The sequence below is a fragment of the Gopherus evgoodei genome, unplaced genomic scaffold, assembly GCF_007399415.2.
Source record: "Gopherus evgoodei ecotype Sinaloan lineage unplaced genomic scaffold, rGopEvg1_v1.p scaffold_294_arrow_ctg1, whole genome shotgun sequence".
NCBI lineage: Eukaryota > Metazoa > Chordata > Testudines > Testudinidae > Gopherus > Gopherus evgoodei.
In genome coordinates this window covers 24,899-32,118 of record NW_022059957.1, presented here as the reverse complement: position 1 = coordinate 32,118, position 7,220 = coordinate 24,899, and the positions used below count along the sequence as shown (strand labels likewise).

General features: G+C 49.0%; 1 non-coding gene across 1 annotated transcript; it reads right to left on the bottom strand.

The window, feature by feature from the left end:
- Positions 1-4,853: 4,853 nt before the first annotated feature.
- LOC115640329 lies at positions 4,854-5,017 on the bottom strand. Its single transcript, XR_003997860.1, has one exon. It is a non-coding gene; the product is annotated as a U1 spliceosomal RNA (small nuclear RNA).
- Positions 5,018-7,220: the final 2,203 nt, after the last annotated feature.

Here is a 7,220-nt window from a genome sequence, read left to right as displayed (position 1 = left end):
CCAATAAACCAAAATGGTCACAGCCTGAAACAAACCTACACAGAAGCAAAATTAAACCTGTACCAACACAGGAACAAACGATGTAAATTTCTAATTCTAACTTCTTGTTTCTCCCAGGAGGAAGGTGTTTTGCACCCCAGTAACCAGGCTGTCACTGCAGCTTTCCTTTCACTAAATAAGATTTTTACCAAATATAAATTGCCCTCCAATTTCTCTAAGAGAAATTGAAATTGTATCTTTGCACTAATAGCCCAAGTGTGCAAGTCCATCCCCTCAGAGCAGCCCCACACCCTGAGGCCAAGGGAGAATCCCAACTGGTTTGTGCATTTGTAACCCTGGGGCCTGAAGCTGATGAGAGAAAGGGAAGTGAGCCATCTTGGAGCTTTCCGATACCACCTGCGGGGAGCACAGGGATTTGACTGAGTGACATCCTGGCTAATTTTCACCTTGTTCTCCACCAGCAGGATCCACTGGAGAGCTCGGGAGTGACTTGACCATGGCAGCACCCTATTTACATATTAAAAGCTGGCATTTTGGAGCCAATGGGGTGAAATGTGAGTACTTTTGGGGTTGGGACCCACATGAGAAGGGATGTGTATAAACTGGAGAGAGTCCAGCAGAGGGCAATAAAAATGATTAGGGGACTGAGACACATGACTTACGAGAACCTACAGGCCATATCCTGTATGTTAAGCTAAGGCAAAGTTAGCATATCTATATTGTGACCTTTTACTCAGAGAGGAAAATCGACCTTTATCATGTTACTTAAATAGATAAGTACCCATGCCTGTCCAAGACCTTTACCTAGACCAATCGACAATGGAGAATGGCATAGGGTTTTTTTCAGTGTTGTACCCACAGATTTAACAGGTACGCTACAAGGTAACTTATGTGCATATGTACATGTCATCAACAAGCACAAACATACTAGCCTATGAAGTAAACGTACCCTAATGTTTTGTGGGTGAGGAATGAAATTTGGGCATAGGAGGAAGGATTTCCGGCCCTTGTGCCCTATAAAAGAGGTAACCCACCTCGCTAGAGCACTTTGCTCTATCATTCTGACTTACTTCCTCCACTCTCTCTCTATGTACTATCAGTAGGCTGTACTTGTTCTTAAACTTTAAGTTTCAAGGGAACTAGGCTAAGTTCGGTTTCCCTACTTTTTTAGTCTTTATTAGGTTTTGATTTTAAGTTTAACATATACAAGTAAACCCTAAGTAACACTAGCTTTTTCGAAGCACTTCATCTTTCACTTAAGAATTGAGAAACCTGAACTGCAAGGCTGGTCCTGTGTCTCTTACCACCAGGTTATCAAGGAAGGCTGTGAGTATATTAACCAAAACTTTGTTGCATATAATGCCATATGTATCTTCTGAATAGCAGTAATGCAACTGTAACTTTGTAACTCAATTAAATTAAATAAAATGTAAGCTAATCAATTAAATTTTCATCAAATTATCCAAATTAATATTATTAGTACACCCTAAATCAGGGTACATGGGACAGAGAGTTGGAGTGCAGAGGGATGAAGGCACTGGCTCTAGGGGTGCAGACTCTGGGGTGGGATTAGAATGAGACATTCAGGGTGCAGTAGAGGACTCAGAGTTAGGATAGAGAATTGGGCTGTGAATGCTCAGGAATGAGGCCAGGAAAGAGAAAATTGAGATGCAAGAGAGAAATCAAGCTAGAGCAAAAAGCAGAAAAGAAGTGTGTGATTTGAGCTGTAGAGGAAAGAAAAAACCTCTTCCTGTCCCACTCACCGAAGCATCTAGAAACCAGATGAGAGACATCTCTCCCCCACTGCAACAACAATTCAAGTTGACCTAGACTGAGAAAGGAAATCTTCTCCTTTGCAGCACTAGCAGATCGGGACTTAGTCATGAACACCTCATTCTCTCCCCTGACCTCTTCCAATCTGGAGTTCCTGGCCTGGGACACGGGAGGGGCTCCTCTCTTCTCCATTTGGGACATGGTGGGATGAGAGAAGTGACAGGGCTTTATGGGAAATAATTATTTGCCTGATTCATGTGCAAGCCCTAGTCCTTGTTAACCCAAACAAACCGTTTATCCTGCATGCTGATGCCAGTTTGGAGAGTCTGGGAGCAGTCCCGTACCAGGAAGTGGAAGGAAATGTAAATCTGTAGGCTTTGCCAGCTGAGGACTGTCTGATAGCGAAACTCACTATCCCATCCACCAGCTGCAGTTCTTGGTATTGAAATGGGCCATCACTGAGAAATTTCGAGACTACTTGTGTTGTGCTCAGTTTCAGGTGTGGACAGAGAACAATCCACTGACTTATGTGTTAACAAGGGCTAAGCTGGATGCTACAAGGCAGAGGTGGGTGGCTACTTTTGCTAGCCATAACTTTGCATTCAATACCAATGAGTTGGTATAATAGGGAATGTGATTTATCAGGACCACCAATTCTTGGCTGGGGGGAGAATGTAAGCAGGGTCGCTATGAACCCTACCCTGCCATCTGTTGGTGATCTGTTGTAAAGGCCTTTTGAGGCTGATGTTATTTGCATGGTTCCACCCACCCCAGATTGCATGATGGGGGTGCCTGTCCAAAGGGTCATTTTGGCTGCTGTGGGATCCCCAGTCTCTTTCTTATTAGGGCAGGGGTAATAAAGTGCAGTTATTCCAGTGATATAAATCAAGGACAGTAGAACGGTACTTAGCAGTTCATGATTTCGGAACTCACCCGAACCTACATAAATCTCGTTAGGCAAGGGACATGGGTTCCAAAGCATAGTGAAATAAGAGAGATTGAAAAAGGATGTTTGTGTTTACTGGTATAGAATTTTTGTGAAATTTCTAAATGCAAGTTTTAGGTTTTATGCATCTCTCTAGTTTAAAAATAAAGCTTTTATATTTCTAATACATTTTTGCATCTATACCACAGATTAGAAGTCATTAATGACTAAATGTTCTTTTTAGACATACATAAACTGTTGGGCTGGCATTTCATTTCCACACTAAAAGTTGTAAACAACTCTATAGAGGGGTAAAATGCTCCTTACGGCTCAAACGGCAAGGAAATGTTACAGATTGCACACTGGGAGATCAGCTGTGGGACACAACTTTTGTGACACACGAACTACCTCTGCAACCAAATTCTTAGTCACAGGTCAGCAGGAGGGTTTATACAAATTTTGGACTCTGGGACCAGAGCTGGGGTTGGGGGGAGGGGAGATTTTTGTGGCACATGCACCACCTCTGCAACACCAACCTTTGCTACCTCACTCCATAATACCACACACGCAGCAGACTTTTACCTCTCAGGAACCAAAGCATACCCTGAAAGAAATTGAGTGGCATAAGCTTAAGGCAAACGACTGCAGCCCTAATAACAACTTAAAGAGATTCAAAAACACTTCTGTTTTTACTCACCAAGGACAGCAGGAAAGGAACCTGCAGGCACAAACACAGACCAGCAAGAACCAAACAAACATCCATACCCACCTCTCACAAGCTTTGGGTCTTTGGAACCCAGACCCCTTAATGGGTGTGTACTTTTCAGGTGAGGGAGAAGCTCTCAGGCCTCAAATGCCAGGTACAGTTACTCTCTCCTTGATCCAGAATGAACAGGAAAATACACTGCATTACTCCTGCCCCAATTACAAAGAGACTGGGGATCCCACAGTAGCTGAAATGACCATTTGGACAAGCACTCCCATCATGCAATCTGGAGTGGGTGGAACCATGCAAATGACAGCAGCGTCAAAAGGCCTTTACAACAGATCACCAAAAGATGGCAGGGTAGAGTTCATAGCGACCCTGCTTAACCTAAGGTGGGAAGGAACAGAAAAGAGCATCGGGGCTGCAGAATAGCGCTTGCATAGGCTTTCTTTGCCCTGGTTTGCTGTAAGAGTTAACAGTGAGAGATTGGTAGTCACAGGTCAGCATAATCTCCCCAAATGGAAGGGCACTGTTCCCGGAGAAGGGTCCTGGAGAGGGTTTTCCTCGTTGGTGCAGGCCATCCACCTCCCCGAAAGGCGGGAGCTAGGTCGACGGAAGAATTCTTCCCACCAAGGCGTGGACTGACGTAGCCGCGCCGATTTACGTTCCCCGTGCAGACCAGGCCCGAGGGTTGGAGCGTCCCGAAGAGTTAAGTCAAAACAGCTCCATCCGTCAGGGGTGCGCAAAAGGGAACCCCGCTCCTGGGCGACGCGGCCACGCCGCCCTAACCCCCAGCGTAGCTAAGGGCATTCGGGGAGGCAATGGGCCTAAAGCGATGGAAAGACCTCCTCCAGCACAGGGTTGTGACAGCCTGGTCATCGTAGCACAGACAGGGAGGCCACCAAGAGACAGGAACAGACAGCAAAAGCCAAAGCGGCCCCAGGGCAGGGGGCGAGGCTGCCTGGTGGACGAGGGGACCAGGCAGGACAGGCCTTTTGGACAGGCCGTCCTCCTGTCAAAGGAGGAAGAGCCCAAGAAGGAGGGCTGGGCAAGAAGCTACAAGCAGGGAAAGAAGCAGAGCAGGCGGGCGGGCAGCTCCCCTTAGAGCAAAAGAAGGCATTGGTCCAAGCCTCCCCCCCAAAGCAAACTAGAGAGCAGATCAGCTGCAAAAGACCAGGGAAGGTCAAGAAAGCACAGAGCCTTGGAAGCCATAAGTAAAGTTTCAGAACTGAGCTTTGTTTTCTCTCCCTTGGCCCCATTCTCAGCAGCAATGACAAAGGTGCCAAGAGCTACAGGGCCTGAGGAAGAGAGCAGTCACAAAGACAGGAGAGCAAAACTGCTTTTGTCAAAACCAGCCAAGCACACAGCTACATGCTGGACCAAGCATCCCCAGCCCCCTGAGCAACACTCCCCAAGACATCTTGTTTTCCTGTCTTTTCAACCAATCACCAGGGGAGAGCGTGGACGCAGTCCCCCACTACCACAAATCATGCAGTTGAAGTTCCCGCATTTGAGGAAATCACAGGGGTCAGCACACCCACAGTGCAATGGATGAGCCTCATCCTGGGAAAACCATCTCCCTGATCATGGTATTTCCCCTACCAGGTAAGTATGAGGTCCTACTTCCCAGCTGCCACCTGCCCTCGCTCTCCCCAGACTTATAAGATGCGGGGCGGACCGCCGTGCCCCGAGCCCCTGGCCTCACCCACACCGGCCCCCACTGCCGACAGCTGCCCCGCCGCGTCCCCGAGGCCCCTCCCTTCTCCATGCCGAGCTCGCGGGGCCAAAGGCAGGCCCTGCCGGGCAGCCTGTCTCTGCTCCCACAATGCTCTGCTCGCACACAGATCTGCATCCATGCTCACGCGGCTCCGCCCCTCCGCTCGGGCCCCTCCCCCTGCCTGCCCGGGCCAGGGCTCTTGCGTGCCCTGGAGTTGAAGCCGGGTCCCGTCCCAGGCCTCCAGGCTATCAGAGAGACGACATGGACCAGCTGCTGCTGGGGAAAGAGTGCAGCTTGCATTTTGCTGCTCTCTCTCCCCACCGGAAGTTGGTCCAATACAAGAACGACCTCCCCTGCCTTGTCTCACTTCAGTTTTTCCTCAGTGCAGAAGGTCGGGTGTTGCCAGCCACTCTCCAGAAACTGGAAGGCCACTCCATCCCTTTTGTTACCTGCCAAGTGAGGCTGAGTGCACTGGCAGGCAGCGCCGTCGGAAGAAGTGGAAGATTGGACAAATGACCAGGGAGGAGTATAAAACTATTGCTCGGGCAGGCAGGAGCGAAATCAGGAAGGGCAACTCAGGCTTGGAGTTGCAGCTAGCAAGAGATGTTAAGAGTAACAAGAAGAAGGGTTTCTTCAGGTATGTTAGCAAGAAGAAGAAAGTCAAGGAAACTGTGGGCCCCTTACTGAATGAGAGAGGCAACCTAGTGACAGAGGATGTGGAAAAAGCTAAGGTACTCAATGCTTTCCCCCACCCCGCCCCCATCTTCACGAACAAAATCAGCTCCCAGACTGCTGCACTGGGCAGCACAGCATGGAGAGGAGGTGACCGGCCCCCTGTGGAGAAAGAAGTGGTTTGAGACTATTTAGACAAGCTGGAGGAGCATGAATCCGTGGGGCTGGATGCGCTGCATCCGAGGGTGCTAAAGGAGTTGGCAGGTGTAATTGCAGGGCCATTGGCTATTATCTTTGAAAACTCATGGTGATCGGGGGAGGTCCCGGATGACTGGAAAAAGGCTAATGTAGTGCCCATCGTTAAAAAAGGGAAGAAAGAAGGAGGATGCGGGGAACTACAGGCCAGTCAGCCTCACCTCAGTCCCTGGAAAAATCATGGAGCAGGTCCTCAAGGAATCAATTCTGAAGCACTGAGAGGAGAGGCAAGTGATCAGCAGCAGTCAGCATGGATTCAGCAAGGGCAAGTCACGCCTGACTAACCGAATTGCCTTCTGTGAGGAGATAACTGGGTCTGGGGATGAGGGGAAAGCAATGGACGTGTTATTCCTTGATTTTATCAAAGCTTTTGATACAATCATCTCCCACAGTATTCTTGTCGGCAAGTTCAAGAAGTATGGGCTGGATGAATGGACTATAAGGTGGAGAGAAAGCTGGCTAGGTCGTCGGGTAGTGATCGATGGCTCCACGTCTAATTGGCAGCCGATATCAAGCGGCGTGCCCCAGGGGTCGGTCCTGGGGCCGGTTGTGTTCAATATCTTCATTAATGTTCTGGAGGATGGCGTGGACTGCCCTCTCAGCAAGTTTGCAGATGACACTAAACTGGGAGGAGCGGTCGATACGCTGGAGGGTAGGGATAGGATACAGGGGGACCTAGACAAATTAGAGGATTGGGCCAAAAGACACCTGATGAGGTTCAACAAGGACAATTGCCCAGTCCTACACTTAGGACGGAAGAATCCCACGCACTGCTCCAGACTAGGGACCGAATGGCTAGGCAGCAGTTCTGCAGAAAAGGACCCAGGGGTAACAGTGGACGAGAAGCTGCCTATGAGTCGACAGTGTGCCCTTGTTGCCAAGAAGGCTAACGGCATTTTGGACTGCATACGTAGGGGCATTGCCAGCAGATGGAGGGATGTGATCGTTCCCTTCTATTTGACATTGGTGAGGCCTCATCTGGAATACCGTGTCCAGTTTTGGCCCCCACACTACAAGAAGGATGTGGAAAAACTGAAAAGAGTCCAGCCTAGGGCAAGAAAAAAGATTGCGGGGGAGGGGGGGTGCGGGGCCTGGAAGACATGACTTATGAGGAGAGGCTGAGGGAACTGGGATTGTTTTGTCTGCAGAAGAGAAGAATGAGGGTGGATTGA